Here is an 18887-nt window from a genome sequence, read left to right as displayed (position 1 = left end):
TGGCCCTTTTAAAAGGCACACTATGAGTTAGTCATTCACATTTCTAAAGCTAACTTTTAAGGTGAAGTGGGCTGAAAGTAAATAAAGGAAACATAGACATTTTTAAAAAATGAAAATCATGCAAAATTCAAATTCAAAGAGAAAGAATCTGCATGGAGATAGCAATCATGACCATCTATTCTAGAAAAGACTAGAACATAATTCTTTACTAACTGCTTTCAACTGAACAGGTCAATTGCTCCCTTGATTCATTTAAAAAAAAAAAACAAAAACAACAGCACAAAACTTAACAATTCATTCCTGCTGGTATACTAAGGCAGGTTGCGTTGCCACTTATGTCATTCTCTGAGCTCTCATTAAGCGGTAGAATGAAGTCAAGTCTAAAGCTTATTGGGGCCTTGGGAAGGGGAGCGAATGTCTAGGGTGCCAAGAGAAAGAACCATTTCTTTCTACACTAATACAATACTCCAAGAAGGTTTGTTAAATTTAATTGAGTTGAATTGAGCTGAGGTGAATTGAATTGAATTCAATCTAAAGGAATTAATGGCAGGTCATACTGTTGATTTTTAGACTAAAATTATTTTGTCTGAAAGAGTCTTTGAAACCTGTCCTTCAACAAGGGCTAAGAACATCTCTCTGTAATTTCTTTCTGGAAACAGTTAACATTTTAAAAGATTTAATTTAAGAATGGTTTCCTCAGTATCTTTATTGTGCAATATTAGTCATCTTTCATGTCCATTATTTTCTGTTAGAGTTACAAATAAAATAATACTTCTTGCTGCACTTCTTGTCAGCATCTGATTCCACAACCAGACTCTTAAGATCTGGGAGGATAGGAACTGGAGCCTCCATCCCAGGACTGGCTCAGTGCCTGGCATATAATAGCTGCTTGATAACTATTTAATAATGGATGAATTAATGAATGAAAATAACTAGAAAAATAAGTTAGTTATAATTATGTCATTATCATGGCACTTGAAGGAAGAACTTAGACAAGTGTAAATGCTAGCTTTTACATTTACGTTCGATAAAGTTGTGGTAGTTGTTTCTCTCAATACTAACCTCTAGCTTTAGGTATGCGGAAGTAGTTGATTTCTTTGACGTGCCCTATTCACTGCTGATGTTGGTATTTACAACAGGAACAGACTTATTTGAGAATTTACCAAGGTGTTAGAGCATCAAATATGTGCATTGGAACGAATGCAATAGAACTGAATTTATTTAGCCTTGACAATGGACAAAGTGTTTAGCTTTTATGGTAGATATTACATACCCACTTTACAGATGAAGAAAGTGAAGCCCAGAGAAGTGAAGGAGTTTGTCCAAGGTTACATGCAGGGCTGATGTGCAGGCAGACAATCTGTTCCACGTATTGGCCTGCAGCTGCTCTGCTGTGTAGATACCCACTCCATTACTGGTTGTTGAGATTTGGATATTTTCCTGACCATCAACTGAGTATAACAAAAATAAGACTCCAAAACTCCTGTTCTTTCCAATGTTCTCTTTTGCCTCTCACTATATTTGGAGTTAGGAAATCTGAATATAATCCAAGATCTCCTTTATACTAGCTGTATCATATTTCGTAAGGCATTTATCTTCTCTGAGCTCCAGTTTCTTTTTTGTGTGTGTGTGTGGAAGATTGGCCCAAAGCTAACATCTGTGCCAATCTTCCTTGATTTTGTATGTGGGACACCTCCACAGCACAGCTTGAGGAGCGGTGTGTAGGTCCACGCCCAGGATTTGAACCCAAAAACCCTGGGCAGTCAAGGCGGAGTGTGTGAACATAACCACCATGCCACTGGCCTGGCCCCAAGCTCCAGGTTCTTTATATGTAAAAATGGGGACAACTGTACCTACTTTACCAGATTATTGTGAGGGTTAAACAAAAAATCTTTGTGAAAGGTGACACAGTGCCTGGCACTCAGGAAATCATTCAAATCTGAATCTGCTGTGAGTTCCATATATTCTCTTGATATTCGGTATATGATCCATATTTTGCAAACATCACTCTGAAATGCGTTTTCTAACACTTTTATCAATGTTAAAACAGTTGGGATCTAAAAACTCAATTTCATCTCATTCACCATCTCCCAAACTACCCTGTAAAGACTGAGCCTCAGTTGCCTTTAGTGGTGACTTCACAGCACACACTTTATTGGCTTCTGACCCTTTCAAATCCACTTCCTCACCTTCTTATGCTGTCTCCTGAGATTCACCCCAAAACTACTTGTATTTAATCTACTTGTCTGGTTGTAGTTGAGGGGAACCCTGTTAAAACAGGGCGTATCTTTATATACCACTTTCTCACTTCTCTTCCAGCTGGGTCAATCTTCTCCCTCCACAGTAGCCTCACAAATTTCTGCATCCTAGAGCAGTACAACTGCTTTGGGTGGAGTATGTTAGAAACCTCTGGTTAGGCCACATTAGAGCCTCCATTGGCGCCTCACATCGCTGTTTCTGAACATTTATGTAATTGCTGTCCATCCCCCTAGAAATGGCTTCTGCTCTGTGAGTCGTGCCTTTCTCGCCGTTTTTCTTGTGATTCTGCTACATTTTTGATCTTCTCATTCCCTTGTTCTTGTGGGCTTACCCCCTGTCCAGAGATGACTAATTTGCTGCTGTCCAAACTCAGACAATAGCTCAGAGGATACATGAGGGAGGAATGAAATTCTGTGCTGCGGCAGCCTTCCAAGGCTAAAAGCCATCATGGACAATTCAGATCACAGACATGCCGTGTAAAGGAGCCCCGAACAACTGCTTGGGAAGCAAATCCTGGAGGCATCAAGAGCTAGGCTGGACACAAGGTGGCATCAAGTTGTAGGCAAAATGAGAATCTGGAGGAGTTGTTGTCTCAACTTCCCTTATGACAATGAGAATTTCAAAGAAGAAGCACCTGGTTTCTTGAATAGTCTATTCAGCATTACTCACAAGACATCTATGACCTAAAAGGTAAAATAAGAACCAACACCAATCATAAAAAGTGATATAGTCTTCAGAATAGAGCAGTGCCAATGTAAAGACAATGATACATTCACCTTTCATCCATTCATTCAACAAGTTACAACAATTAGTATTTACAAGTGTTTTTTAATCCGTGAACTGTGCTAGCTGCTGGAGATAGGCTGATGAATTAAAGTGAACAGTCCTTACTCTCAGAGAGACAATCAAATAATTACACAGATGAAGGTATAGTTATGATATAAGATAAGCAAAACAAGAAATACATCCAGTTTTATGAGATCATAGAAAAGAAACCTTATGAAGACAAGGGTTCATGGCAGGCTCACTTAAGGAAGTGACCCTCCAGCTAAGATCTGTAAAATGTTCAAGACTGAACTACCAACAAGTGGAGTTAACCAGATGAAATTGACACTGTGAGTGCAAAGAGAGTGTCCCAAAAAGAGAACAGCATGCTTCTTGCTTCGGTAGCAGAATACTCATGATGAAAGAGAGAAAACTACTTGCTGTGGGCTGAATTATTTCCTCTCAGGATACATATGTTGAAGCCCCAGCTCCCAATGTGGTGGTATTTGGAGATGGTGCCTTTGGGTGATGACTGGGTTTGGCTGAGGTCATAGGGATGGGGACCTCATGATGGGATTGGTGCCCTTAAGAAGAGACCACCAGAAAGCTTACTTGCTCTCTCTCCACCATATGAGGATACAGTAAGATGGCGGCCATCTGCAAGCTGGGAAGAGAGCTCTCACCAGAACCCGACCATACTGGCCCACTAGCCTCAGACTTCCAGCCTCCAGAACTATGAGGAATAAATGCATGTTGTTTAAGCCACTCAGTCTATGCTATTTTATTATGGCAGCCTGAGCTGACGGAGACACCCTATCCTAAAAGATTGCACCTTCTTAAAGGAGATTATACTCGACTGTAAGCCCCATGAGGGAAAGGACTTGCCTAGGCTGTTTACCCTTGTTTCTGCAGAGTGTGGCACAGTACCTCATGTGGAGGAGGCCCTCCAACTCTAGTCTATGAACAACACAGAGATAGGCTCCCGGGCTGTTGATGCTGACCCCAGTGTCTACCAGAGTGCCTGGGATGTAGTCGGACCTCAATAAATATTATTAAACAAATTAGTGAGTGAGTATTTCTAGAACATATCCTCATACCTCAAAATTAGGCAATTATTCCTTTGTTGGGTTTCTCTTCTCTGATATTAGTAAAGTTGGGAACCAGCTGGACATCATTTATTATAAAGTAAAAAGACGTGTTCTACCCAGTATCCATTGGATTCACTTGCCTAAAATATTGTTTTATTAAAAATTCAACTTTTACTTGAAGTATATGGAAAATTACCAGGACCTATGCATATGAATTTAAATTGGCATCAGGCATACCACGCTTTTATTTAGTTATATCAAAGACTCAAGTTATCAAAATATTGGCAAAATAATTTTGACATCTAATAGGAAAAGCAAAATAAACAGGTCTGGTATGTTAAAAAAAAAAAAAGAAAAAGTTCACATTCCTGGGAGATTTTCCTATGTTTGAAAATTAGTTACAAAATCCAGCATCTATAAATAGAAAGATAAACAGTTCTAGAGTCAGCCAGTCCTGGGTTCCATTTCCAGTTCCACCACTTGTATGATTTTGCAGGCACTGGTATAGATGGGAGACTGCAAGCTTGTCAAGAAGCCACGGATACTGCATGAGCAGTAGTGTATCGATGACTGACTGGTGGCCTAGGCAAGGGAGCCTACAAGTCCAGGATGGAGTCTGACACCTGGTAGGTGCTCACTACACTTTGCGTTACCTGGCAGACAATCTGAATTTATGAATGGCTGTAATTGGTTAGGGTCAAGACTTAACTATGGTAACAAAGAAATCCTCCAAAAGAGTGTTGCAAAAGCCTTTAAGTTTATTTCTGTCTCATATGACAATGCTTAGGTGAACAATGCAGACTAGCAAGGAACAAGGTTTCTTCCCTCTTGTCTAGGGCATCCTCTTGCACGTGACCGGAGCTGGGTCACTGTGTACCAGTGTGGGTCACGGGAGAGAGGAGAGAAGCACGTGCTCGATATTTTAAGCCTCCGATCCAGAGTGACAGACATCACTCCCACTCAGATTCCAGTGGGAACTGAGTCACAAGGCCACCACTATCTGCAAGGGAGGCTCAGAAATGTCATCTACAGAAGGACAGTCATGACCCAAGATAGGGCATAATTTTTAAGGAAAAATGTAGAATAAATTCTTCATGTATAACTTGCTATGTCCCCTTCAAACCCCTCCAACCGTCACTCAAATATTTGTGTGTCCTCCTTTCCCCATTCATAGGACATAGGCACCCGTTCTCCAGGGGGACCCCTCAAAGTCCCATCTGTACTGGACCCAGCTCAAAGTCTAGTTCTTGATGTAATGGGCAATCTTTTTAATCTAGTCCAGAGGTAGCTGCTCATTGTCCAGTGACCTATAAACTATCTGTGCTGCACCCCTTTCTACTCATACACCCACACAATGGTGGAGCAGCCAGAGCATACCTGCAATAAGGCTTCAGTTGGGAAAAGGGAAGAACAAAATGCAAATTCGCTGTCCTTAACTGTGCGGGAATCGTGTTGAGTCTCTGTCTTGACAATCGAACGCGTGCTTGGCTGGTCCATCCTCCCACCAGTGGTTCTGCTTCTCTCAGAGCTACTCTCTTGATCATCACCTTCCTGGGCCCCTGGCTGTGCCATCTGGGAGGGTCTTCTTTGTTCACTGGGTCCATGCTAATATCTGAAGTGGATGTGGAGTATATGCCTCATGGGGCTCAAGTAGTCACAGGCATTTGTAAGCCACGTTTGTGACTTCAAAAATTTAGTAGACTTCTTAGCAGTTTTATTCCTTCCAGTTAGTCCCTGGTTCCAGTCACCATACGCCAAACCCTTTTCTGCACATAGCTCTTAGGCCCACCTTCTTTGCTGGCTTCCAGACTCCATCCCTCTCTTCCTTATTTTAAAGCCACCTATTTTGAGGACATCTGAAACATGAGTTTATGTGTCAAGGTAAAACTCTTAATTGATCTTTTTGCTTAATGGTAGGTCTTTGAGAAAGGCTCTGAAAAATGACAGTTATGAATCCACTGTTGTTTGGTATATAGAAGCAGAAGGTATTTCCAACCTCATCTGTTCTATCTCTGCTTTTCAACTTGCCAATTCTTGCCTGTGGTTACTTCTTCCTTGTAATACCTTGCTAAATGCAGCAAGGACTACCAACACCGATTAACATTCTGGCACTACGGCTGCAGGTTTGGTAGGTACACGTGGTCTGCCTTTCAAGTTACCACAGGGGACAATTTTATCAACTCTTACCAGTGTATAACAAGGGTCTCTAGTCTTCTAAGCTGATCTAGACCTGCCCTCACCTCCCACCACAGGACTGCTAATCACACATATGTTAGGCACCAATTTCTATATTGGTTGTAGAGAATCTAAGCTGCTAATATGAAGAGGTGGCATGGTACATCGAATTAAAAGAGGTTTATCATGCAATTTATTTTGATAGTGAAAGAGAATGCCATTTATAATTATGCCAAGACAACAGGCATAAGACAGGACCGTTCTAAGAAAATCAGGACTATGTTTACTCTATTTAAAGTTTAAATATTTAAAGTTTAAAAGTTTGTTTCTGTCTCTGGTGACAGCACTGAGGTGGGTGTCTGGATTGGCAGTGTGGCTCCTCTCCATGTGGAACCAGAGAACCAGGTTCCTTCCATCTTCTTTGTCTTCCATCCTATAGAACACTGGCCTCATTAGTTCAATGATTCATCAGTGTTTTAGCCTGAAAGAAAGAGAAAAAGTATGGAAGCATGCTTACGCAATATTTTAAGGCCAAGACCCAGAGTGGTAAGCATCACTTCATCCTCGTTGTTTTGTGAAGAACTTAGTCACAGAGGTACACTGATATGCAAAGGAGACTTGGAAATTTGGTATCTGATTGGGCAGTTATGAACCCAGCAACAACTCTAGTGCTACGGAAAAATGAAAATGAGATTTTAGTGGATTTCCTGCAGCCTCAACCAAAATAATAACCTTCCGTATAAGGAATGATTTCTTCATTTGCAATGTAAGGGTAAAATTGCCAGCGTTCCTAGGCTTTCCTAAGTTCTCTGAGATTATATCTACCTGTGTTTATTAACTCCAGTTCATTTACTAACTATCCTGGTTTGGAAGTAGCTCAGGTCTGAAGCCTTAACCAAACTTATTGATAGATGTGGTCCTCCTTTCACCATTATTTTTCATACTCATGCTTAGTTTTGTGATATTTTGATGGTGTACTGTCTATCTTTGGTATAAATTGACCTCCCCTTTTCAGTGAGGGTTGTCATTACTCTCAATTATTAAATGACAAAATCTTTTTTATTACATTAGTAAGAGATTCTTGGCTTTGCCTACCAAAGAAAAATCATTTTTTTTATCCTTTCCTTTTCACTAATATCTTAAACATATATTTATATTTTCGTTTATAGCGCATAAGAATGGAGGGACCATTTTAAGAGGAATAGCATTCAGTGTTCCTTGCTGTCTTTTATTGCTCCAGAAAATTACTGAAACTTATCTAACAATAATAATCATTAAATGGTTTTTATTCCATCTTAGTGGGGAGCACAAACATTTATTTTTATGGTGGATCCTAATCCCTCTACACACCCAGTGGGGCTAATGACTGATCTGATTCTGCCCCTTCCTGGGAGTCAGAGTTTTCCACCACTTTTCATTACTCACATAATTAACTTTGGGGCTTAGGGATTCACTAATTGGAGCCTCGACAATTTCCTACTGTTACAGAGACTTGTTTTGGCAAAACCACTTAGAGGTAATTTTCAAGGATAAGAATGACTTTTGCTTTCCCCATACTCCGAGGGTGCTGAGTCTCAGTTTTAGTACTTCTTAATCCTTCAACGTTCCCAACTTCATTTCTACTATTAAGAATAAAAGAAGCCCCCGCTGCCTCCTGAAGTCTTCCTGTGAGTGGAATAGTAAGTACAAAGTGATCAAGTAACGCAAGATGATTTTTCTCAAGTCGTTTAGCTTCCCGGGGCCCATTATCCAGCCTTGAAGTCAATTAACTCTTCCAGCAAGCCCGCGTAGCATTCACACTAGGTCACTGCTGCGGTAGACTGAAAGAGTCGTTGGACTTTATCAAAGTTAGGAGTTTTAGAAGTAGAAAACAGCCGAGGGAGTCTGACTCACTGTCATGCTAAGAGAGATAAAATCACTTCGCATGAAAATTGCTTAAAGGCAAAAATCTCGATTTATTAATGTATTGTGCAAACATGAATTTATGAAATTACTAAGTATAAAATGAACGACCAATGAATGAAGGTTGAAAGGCTCATTTTCATATATAGGTGATGGTTATGGTAAAGGTGATATCTGAGGGGACTCTTCTGACTCTGCTGTTTTATTTCCATGAAGTATTATCAGAAGCATGACGGGGCTTTTTTTTTTTCCTTTTTGGATTTCCCTAATACAGTGAGTAAAAATAAAGCCTTTCTTGGGAACTAAAATGAAAGAGTCCTTTCAGAGTTCCAAAAATATTACTCAAACTCTGCCAAGATTAATATGGTCAAAGTTTCCATGAAAAGTAAAATTTCATGGGAGTTACGCCTATTCGGATTGTACAAAAATACCTACTTGGTACTCCTTCCTGATACGCACATCAAGGAAAGATTAATTTGGCTTATCATACTCTTCATACTGATATGAGTGTTGTCACTGCATATTTGTCCTTATTAGAACGTTGAAGGTTTTTTTCCTAGTATAACATAAACATAACAATAATTCGCGTTTTGTAGGTCTTCATCATTTATAGTTTATGCAGCACTTTCACATGTCTGAGGTAAGTTTGGCAGGTATAATTATTATTTCTTTTCCAATTGTTAACAATGAACAAAGGGCAGAGAACTTCACTGACTTAAGCAAAACCAAATAAGTAAATGGAGAGCTAAAATTTAGGTCTCCGCTTTCGAGTCCAATTATTTTCTGTCTGCTGAAGTATCTCTAAAATACATCACAACTGTGATAAAACTGAATAATATGGGACAATGGGTTGCACTGAAAGTAGTTGTAGTCAGAGACGTCCAATTTTTTCTAATGTTATGCCTTAATTTTCAGAACCTGCACAGGCCACTTCAAGTGGTAAGAAAAACAAAGCTCTTGGAAACAAGGTCAAATCTAGAGTCGGAGTCTCTGGGTCTGCCCAAGAGAGCTGACGAGGAGAAGATGACTGAGCATTTACGGTAACTATGCTGCCTTTGAGAGATAGCATCGTTGTAACCAATACTGCGGTCTCATTAGCGCAAATTCTAATCTGGCTTTGTGTGAGCGTTTCCATTCAGCCCTTGGTTATTGTCCTTTGGTGGAGAGATCTGGCAAATGATATTTGAGTGACCTCATTCCTCTGAAAGATGGGCTTAAGCCAGAAATTGAATTCTGCAAAATGGAAATGGCTTGAGGGAAAGGAAAATATGGACACGGCGCCATAAGTCAGAGAGGTTGTAGAGTAAAACACGATGTCTCAGGATTAAATCTGACATCCCTTTTTAGGGTCAATTAATAGGTAGTCAGCTCCAAGTGCACTGGTTAGAAAAAAGAATTCGCCGAATGTAGAAGTGTTAGATTTGGTGAGCTGTAAATCAAATAAACTTAACTCTAATGTCAATCAAATTTTCCATAAAGTGGTCATTTAAATGTGGCAGAGCTAAGCAAAGCAAAATACATAAGACTTGCATCATATTCTGCTTGAATATATTTGTGACAAATTTTCAATAATATCTGTTTACGTAGTAATAGACTTCAAAAAACGTCACCTGTGTATTGACTTAATTAAAAAGTGACAGTAAATCATAACATGGAATATCCTAGAATGATAATGTGTCAGTTATAATAGGACTTACTATATGATGTCTCCTATAGAATTAGATCAGAATTGTCAGATTTAAAGGGTCAATTTATTTGAATAATTCACTGCTGTTAAAGACAGACATACATACACACTCATACAAAAAAGTGTAACAAATGAGTCTAAAATGTTTATAGATATACGGGAAAAGTAACATATCTGAGGTTAATTTATACAGTGACAAGTATTATCGTACAGAAACTGAGTTTCCCTCTTGCAAAGAACAATGGAAGAGCAGTGCTTAATGCTCCTTGATGTGACATGGTGTGGCACAAAGGAGATAGACTAGCAAGCCAGCTGGACCTTGGTTCGTATCTCAGGTCTGTAAATTTCCATATGACCTTAGCCAAATTTCTTATTCTTCCTGATCCTCAATTTCCTCATCTGTATAATGAGGTTGGTAATAAAACAAGATGCGAAGTTTGTGGCTTTCAGGAGGTACGTTTCCTTTCCTTCCTTGGTATAGCTGTTGCCTGTGGAATAAGATTTGGCATCTAATAACTGTTTTATTAGCAGGGTAGAAATTTTGAAGTCCAATGCCATTAATTAGCATCCTGTAACATTTTTAACAACCATAGTGTTTGCAATTTGAAAAATCTTATGGGATTTAAATTTAAATTTTAATTGCATGTCACTTTCTATCACATGTTCACAGATTGACTCATCTCAAACTGATGAATTTTTGCATGTTGGAATTTTTCCATAGCTTTGCAAATGATTGAGAGAAAAATATTATTCACAAACATTTTCACTTGTCCACTAAATTTTCAACTAACTCCATTCTGTGTCCAGGTCATAAACCGACCCCTTATTTACCTGGCAAAGATAGATAGGAAGAATGAATGGACACTGTTATTATAATCCACCAGAGTAACGCATTCTCATTTGAAGGGGACCATGCCTGCTGCTGATTTTAAGATTTCAGGAGCCACATTCCCTGAGCTGACAGCATAATTGCTTAGAGTCTGAAAAACAAGAATTCAGATAAACTGATCACTCATAAACACAAGATTTCATGCTCTGAATTTTCCTCAGTTTTGGTAATATTGGGGGAGTTGCCAGGTTTTGGAATCTCAGTCACTCACATTCCGTTTTATCAGAATAAACAAACTACAGAATCTTCAGGGCTGAATTACGTGTAACATAATTTCACCAACCCAGTCAGGTGCTGAAGACATGTTCTAAAATCTAAGGTGACTTGTGATGGCTGTGTTTAAAATTTACAAAGATATTTCATTTGTACTGATGTTTAAAACTCTGGAAACAACTCATTTCTCAGCCACTTTTCTTCATGCCCACAAAAATCCTAAATACTTTTTCCCTTGTTCTCTAGGTCAGTTAATGTGTTCATATTTCCAATTAAATATATTGACTTTTAGCTTCATTATTTACAGCATTATAACAATGACTTTGACCTATAAAATTTGCCTTATGTATACCTGTAGAAAACAAAATAATATACAGTGATTTATGAGACATTTTGAGTTTTCCGCTAAGTTTATAGTAGCAAATTAGTATCATTAATTGTGGGTGAAGTGAACACTCTGAACAAAATGACTTCTTAATGACTGAAAAAAAGATTCAAGTTGGGTTGAAAAGATCTGTTGTTTTTGCTGCCCATTCAATCACCTTCCTTTGATAACAGTGTCCTGATTTTCTTTTGGCAAGCTGTGACATTCTTCTTTACCCTAAGTCCTCATGGTCTGGGGGTTCTTCATGCCACTTCCAGACTCCACGTATGGGGTTAATCCTGGTCTGGACCATTGGCAAAGCCCATTCTTCCGGCTACCATGACTATATTAAGGATGGTCATGTGACCTAAGCTGTTGAAAGAGGAGTTGACCACAGGACTTTTATTGAACTATTGGGAGAAAAGGAGCCCTCTTTCCTACAGCGCTGCTTGGTTGCTATGATGTAAGGCTGGGAAGTGAGTCATCTTGCCACCATGTTGAGAGAACCTGCCCTAGACTGAAGCCCACATCTTAAAAATCACAGCTGAGATAGAAAGACAGGCTTCTCGCAATAGTATTTAATCTGGGTTTTCCTGAAGTAATATCTACTCTTGGAGTTTATAGATATGTGAGACAACATTTTCCTTTTATATTTGGTTACTTTCCTATAGCAATTTTAAATTGGACTTAAGTCACTTGCAACCAGAACAATCTAACTTATATTCATCCTTTGCATTTCACTTCCAAGAAACGTTCCTAGTCTCCTGGATTTGATGAGGTCCTTTGTTAACAATATCTAGTACTTCTCCTTCTTAGCACTCCGCATATTAACAACTAATTTGTAATTAGTCATTTAATGTTTGCTTCATCTTCAAGACTGCATACTCCACGAGGTCAGGGAATTCTGGTTTGCTTACCACTGCCTTCAGCCCAATTCCTGGCACACAAAATATACTCAATAATAATTTTCCCATAAATTACACAACTTAGAATCACCATCTCTATTATAAAGATGTGTTCTACTCTGAAGCCCTGACCTAGCCCAGGCTCTCATTCCAAAATTTTGGACACTGGGCTTAACACCTTCTTTTCACTTCTTTCTAATTGATCTTTCCTCACTCCCAGGTTCTTTCCAATCTCTCTTTTTCTAAGACAGTCGTTTCTCACTAGTGCACTTGTAAATGTTAGCTGGACTTTGAGGAGAAGACATTACACATAGATAATTTGTTTTCATGAAATCAATGTTTTATTATGCATAACAATTGTGTCTATTAGAATCCAGATGATATCTGGGTGCTGCCCTTGAGTCTTTTGGTAGATTACTGTGCTTCCTGCCCTAGGAAACAGCACTTCCTTCCTTCCCAGGTTAGTGCAGTCATGGTACTGAGGGTCAGAAGGGATAAACTCCAGCCTGGTCCTCAGAGTTGTACTTTGAGTACAGAGCTCACAGTATGCAGGTTGGATAATGTGGTCCGATCCATCTGGATTCCTTCGAAGGTCACCAAGTGACGATGTTCTCCACCCCAACCTCCGTCATGAATCCGAAAGTGGCATCCCCACTGATATTTCAACTTCAAACAAATAAATTGTAATATATCATCTGAGCTGTACGCTATGAATAAGACAAAATTTCTCCTGACCAAAAAAAAAATCCATCTATTTATTTTTGAAATGCTAAAATGATGCCAAAATAAAGAGGTACAAGTATAAAAGTTAGAAACTTTGAACCAACTTGATTGTAGTCTGATTTTTATGATGTAATAATGTAAGCACCACTGTCTCTTCAATTTCCCAGTTCATAAAGAATCGGAAGTCATGTTGAGCTTTTATGCATAATAACAAGCCTAAGTGTCTATACTAAATAACAAAGATAAGTGGTGGCTTGCGTGTCCCTCTGTAGACGAGCTGCCAAGCTATCCTGACAATTTATTTGATGTCTAAATTATTCCGGTACTTACCTATATATTTTCTTTACTCTTTGCCATCCCTTCCCTTCCCCACTTCAGTACAACGTAGTTCTCCTGTCACTAGTAAGATATCTATGATTAAGAAACTCTATTTGAACGTCTCTTGCAAAGATGACTTTGGAGATGACATTCCCACTTAATTCTTCTAAAAAATATTCTGAAGGAGTTTCTGCAAATAATTTTGAAGCATCTATATTTAGGAGTAAGAATTCTGAAGATGGTTTCTGAAGATTTTCTCCCTTTTGTAAGAGCAGTTTTAAAAGACACATTTTCATTCTCGTACTGGACACTCCGCTGCATCTGGTATAACTTCTGGGTTTGTGTGGGTGATCAAGAATGACAATTGACATGTTACCACATAGATTTTCATGTTTGTGACTGTAGAAATTATCAGAGACTAAGATTTTTCTTGGGCATTAATGATATTATTTGTAACTTTCCCCTATGTGTGTTTTTTAGCACTTTTTAAAAATATAAATCAAGTGAATAAGAAGTTAAGTAGGTGCTCACTTAGAAAAAATCTAATGGGAACATAATCAAAATGAAGCAGAAATGACCAAGGAAATTTCTGGAAGATAAGCTGATTTCATGGATCATCTCACTGTATCTACTAGAATTGTAACTAATGGTCATGAGGAGTCTACCTGATCCTGACATATTATATTAACAATACCTTGAAGGGTCTTTAACTCATTGCTTTATGAAGCCAGTAGAAATATCTGTGATAATGATCAAAACATCTCTACGGAATAAGAAATATCTTCAATTTGCTATACAATTTACTTCAATATAAGTCGTAGAAAGCAACAAAAGCTAATACTGTGAGGTTTTTATTTTACATTTCCAATTTATTGATATTAAGAAACCAGAAACAATCTTTAGTCAAGTTTGATTGAGAGATTAACCTCCATTCTGATTTGGTGGGGATTCCTCATTGTCTTTCCTTGTTCAGATTCGGTTTATCATCTATTTGTATTCCAGGTCTTGTCCATATCAGTGTACAGCAGAAGGTGTTTTTGTTGATGTCATTTATAGACGATTCTCATTCTCTACTTTGGTAATACCTTCACTCTATGTGAAGTATCAGGCCTGCCACTTCTGAAGAGGTTGGCTTTCCCTACAATTGTCTTCACAACGCCTCTTGCTAGTTAATAGATTGACAGAGAATTGATTTTTTCTGTGTTTTCGAAGTCTTAGAACTCATTCTTTGTGATCGACACTACCCTTCTATTTTCCTCGCACATGCTTATCTTTAAATATCCCTCCAATAATTTTGATTCATTGGGAACATACATTGGAAGCTTTCCATCTGTTTCATTTATCATATGATTCTGTCTTCTAACAGAACACTCTGGTCTTTATTTTTTTTCTTTACATTCTTCCTGACTGCCAACTAACCTTAAAAATATTCTCTGCTATATGTGAAAGATAATGTTTACACTCACAATCTTGAAAGAACTTTCCCCTAATCATCTAACCAACTATAATTAACCTAATGCATTAATTTTGCAAGTGCAACATGTGACATACATAGAATTAAGACAGTAGAACTAAAAAATTTAATAGGTATCCAGACTTTGCGACCTACTTTTGCAATCAGTAACTTGGGTTTGAGGGCCATCTCTACAAGTGATTTTGACAGAGCCAGAGATGAGAATCATCAAAGCAAGTTTTGTTAAGGAATAATTCTTTAGAAAGCTCAGCACAGCTTAGCCTCTCTTTATGGGTCCCAGGACTGACCGCAATTGACAGTTGGGTGTCTTGCTTCAGGACCAGCTTAAGTCTGCGGTTCCAACATTGGTCTCAGGCTGAATTACCAGAGTGTTTTCAAAAAGTGCTGGGCCTGCCCTTACGCTGGACCATACATGCATGCCAATGGTTCTCAGTCTACTGTGCATCAGAATTGTCCAGGGAGAGTTTAAAACTACAGATGTCTGGGACCCACCACCTCAGAGAGTCTGTTTCAAGTGATTATGAATGGGATCAGGTATCTATATATTTTTAAAACTGGGTAGGTGATTCTAATGAGCAGCCAGCATTAAGTAACACTGGTGTGTGTTCATGTATGTACACACATGCATACACCATATAAATACATTTTAACATGGGATCTACTGGGGTCTCAGCCGAGAGTAAAATGTGGGTGTGTATTATTGAGTACTGTTGAGGCCAAGAGAGGTCTGTTTATTGAAGGAGCCCATTTTAAGGGGAGAGGGACCCAGTAAGTTAAGTCAGACCCATGGACAAAGCCTTAGACACAGGGGTAGACAGAACGCGTCTGAGTGCAGCAAGAGGTCCACCAGTGAGCTGTGTCTCTGCCCCAGTTCCACAGGCTTGGTCCTGGGAGAGGAAACGCTTTAAAGGAAAAACACAAAAAAAAAGAACAGCTATTTTGAGTTGTACCAGGCAACAAAATGAAACCCAGAACAATGAAAGAGCCATTCTCCCCACTTCTCCACAGATGACCTTTTACTTGGCTTTTGTACAAGGAGGCCAGCAGTGCATTGCAGAGGTGCCTGGGGTGGGGGAAATGGCTCCAGCTCTTAGTACATGGCAGAATTAGCAAGATGTGCCTGGTGGAAGTTTCCAGGCAACTGACTGGACAAAGGAAACCCACTGCTCTGCCAATCCCCTCATAGACACACCTGGAGACTTTCCAAAGTGTCTTGACAGAATTTGGCAGGACGTTCATGTCCTGAGATCAGGTAGAGCTAAGGAAGGGCTTGTGACCCTGCTCTTATTACTTAGTGTGACCCTATTTCTTCAGGCTAGTAAGACCTAGAGGAGTACACACACACACATACACACACACACACACCCATACACGCACACACACATGCACATGCATGCACACATTCAAACAGGGCCACAATTACACAGGAAAGTGAGTGCAGGTTCACTCTCTTGGAGGCATGGAAGGCAGAAAGTCAAAACGGAAGCTGCTCCCCAAGCGGAAGATGATGGGTCCCCTAGAGACTCAGTTTACCCACCGCTTCCGCAACCATAAGAAGTTTTATGATGTGAAAATGGACCAAGTCTGCAACACCAACACTGGAGTCGTGTCCTGTACTCTGTGTAAACACACACAGACACAATCAAACTACGAGTTGTATGAGTTTGTTTCTGTTATTGAAATATATATAAATTTTTTTTCTTTTTTAAAAAATTCTTTGTCATTTCTAATCTGCCTGCAATGGACTAGCTATTCTCCAGATAAACAGCATTTTTTTATAGCCATTGAAAACTCCGGAAACTGTCCACTGTGAATAAGTCACACCTGAAGCCCTGAACGCCTGCTTACGAATTTGTCTCTCTCCACTTTTGTGTAATGCTGGGAACAAAGTAGGTCTGCCACCTTCCAGAACACTCTACGAAACAAATGCCTCCCAAAGTTGCCTATTAGGCAGAAAGGTCTTCTCTCCAGATGAACTGTGACAGGGCATGATCATATGTAGATGGCTCTAAATTGTGATGAGAAGAAAGAAACTTCACTGTTAAATACTTTCTGAAAATTTCTCTCCAGTGTTACAGAAGATGTTGATTACACGTTACTTGCTAAATTTCACTATCAGAAACCCTGGTGTTGGGGCCGGCGCGGTGGCGCAGCGGTTAAGTTCGAACGTTCCGCTTCGACCACCCAGGGTTGGCTGGTTTGTATCCCGGGTGCGGACATGGCACTGCTTGGCACACCATGCTGTGGTAGGCGTCCCACATATAAAGTGGAGGAAGATGGGCATGGATGTTAGCTCAGGGCCAGTCTTCCTCAGCAAAAAGAGGAGGATTGGCAGTAGTTAGCTCAGGGCTAATCTTACTCAGGAAAAAAAAAGAAAGAAAAGAAACCCTGGTCTTCCCATTCAGGTTTTGCTGTTTAACTCTCTGAATTATAAATGCAGGGGAAGGATTTGGAGTTAAACGAACATCTCCTTTGGGACATTGTTAGAAGAATTAAATTCTGTAAGAAGCTTTGAAATTTTATAACTTACAACCTCAAATCTATGAATGAACACATTTGGGATTAACCACTCCAGACATGTGGGTCTGGGTTGAGCTTGTTTTCCACGTCCTCTGGGAAGAGCAAGCAACATGCTCACATAGTTATCACGAGATTTCCTTTATTAAGGAAAGGAACTTAAGCACTTACAAAACATAATTTCAGATGACTAAGAAAACTGATGTACCTCGTTTCATTATTAACTGACAACTCCCCCATTTCCTGTTCTTACCGCAAGAACTTGATATTAATTGCATGTCCTGCTAAAAGAGTTAAAGATTTGGGTGTGTGTGTGAGTAAGATTTGCTCTGAGCTAACATCTGTGCCAATCTTCCTCTATTTTTGTATGTGGGATGCCACCACAGCATGGCTGATGAGCAGAGTAGGTCTGCACCCATGATCTGAACCCATGAACCCAGGCCACCAAAGTGGAGCGCTCAAAATTTTAACCACTTGGCCATGGGGCCAGCCCTAAAAGATGTTTTTATCAGAGTTCATGAAAATGACTCACTCGCTGTTCAAGTCTTGAGGCCCACTAATATTTTCACCATCCACCAGATTTATATGGATTCCACACAGTTTTGCCAACACCTTCATTGCTATTCCTTTCAAAGTTTACACGTGAATATTCCATGTGAATCTAACCAACTGGTAAAATACAAGAACTTCACGTTCTTCAACTTTTGTTTTGTTTTGTTTTCCACAGATTCATTTCTTTTGAGAATCTAGGAACATAGAATATGTTAGTTTGGATGGCCAGGGATTAGATTAATTCAAAGGTTTAAAAAGAATCTTCTTTTATTTTCTTCTGTCTCTTACACACACACAAACACACACACACATACACACACCTCCAGCTCCACTTTTTCCTGTATGTAAAGATATGGGGATAGCCCAAATGATATCTGGAGCTATGAGATTAACTCTGAGAGCCTATGATTTTATGAAACGTACCATTGATCACTGATCATGATCAGGTGTACAATTCCACCCTTATTGAAAATATAGAATATAGCACTTTATAATCAATAAAACTTAATTGAGAGCGTACTACTAAACTTACCAAATACGTAGAATTTTTGCTCTTCACTTATTGATTTAAAAAATCATGAGTCAAATGATAGGAATATGACAGTCAAATGATAGTCCATCTATAGTCAATGATGAGGAATTTCTTTAAAAAATAATTACACCCACTATTTCCTGGATATTTCATTTGATTAGCATGTAAAAATTCCTGCCTCCCACATATTCTATATCTAAACTGTTGCTAAATTACAGCCTGTTAGGGCCAGCCCGGTGGCACAGTGGTTAAGTTCGCATGTTCCACTTCTCCGGGGCCTGGGGTTCGCCAGTTCGGTTCCCCGGTAAGGACATGGCACCATTTGGCAGGCCATGCTGTGGTAGGCGTCCCACATATAAAGTGGAGGAAGATGGGCACAGATGTTAGCTCAGGGCCAGGCTTCCTCAGCAAAAATGAGGAGGACTGGCAGTAGTTAGCTCAGGGCTAATCTTCCTCAAGAAAAAAAAAAAAAGAAAGAAAAGAAAAATAAATAAATAAATAAATAAATAACAGCCTGTTAAAAT

At 39.3% G+C, this 18887-nt stretch overlaps 1 long non-coding RNA gene across 1 annotated transcript in view; it reads right to left on the bottom strand.

Moving 5' to 3' along the window:
* Window positions 1-1611: 1611 nt before the first annotated feature.
* LOC111770884 (uncharacterized) overlaps window positions 1612-18887 on the bottom strand; it is a 35418-nt gene continuing 18142 nt past the window's right edge. Inside the window, exon 2 of the long non-coding RNA XR_002804328.2 lies at window positions 1612-6768. This is a non-coding gene — a long non-coding RNA (uncharacterized lncRNA). The remainder of the gene's footprint in view (window positions 6769-18887) is intronic.

The sequence above is a fragment of the Equus caballus genome, chromosome 27 (genome assembly GCF_041296265.1).
Source record: "Equus caballus isolate H_3958 breed thoroughbred chromosome 27, TB-T2T, whole genome shotgun sequence".
Lineage (NCBI taxonomy): Eukaryota > Metazoa > Chordata > Mammalia > Perissodactyla > Equidae > Equus > Equus caballus.
Note: the sequence above shows the minus strand (reverse complement) of the source record. Positions and strands in the feature narration are given on the sequence as shown.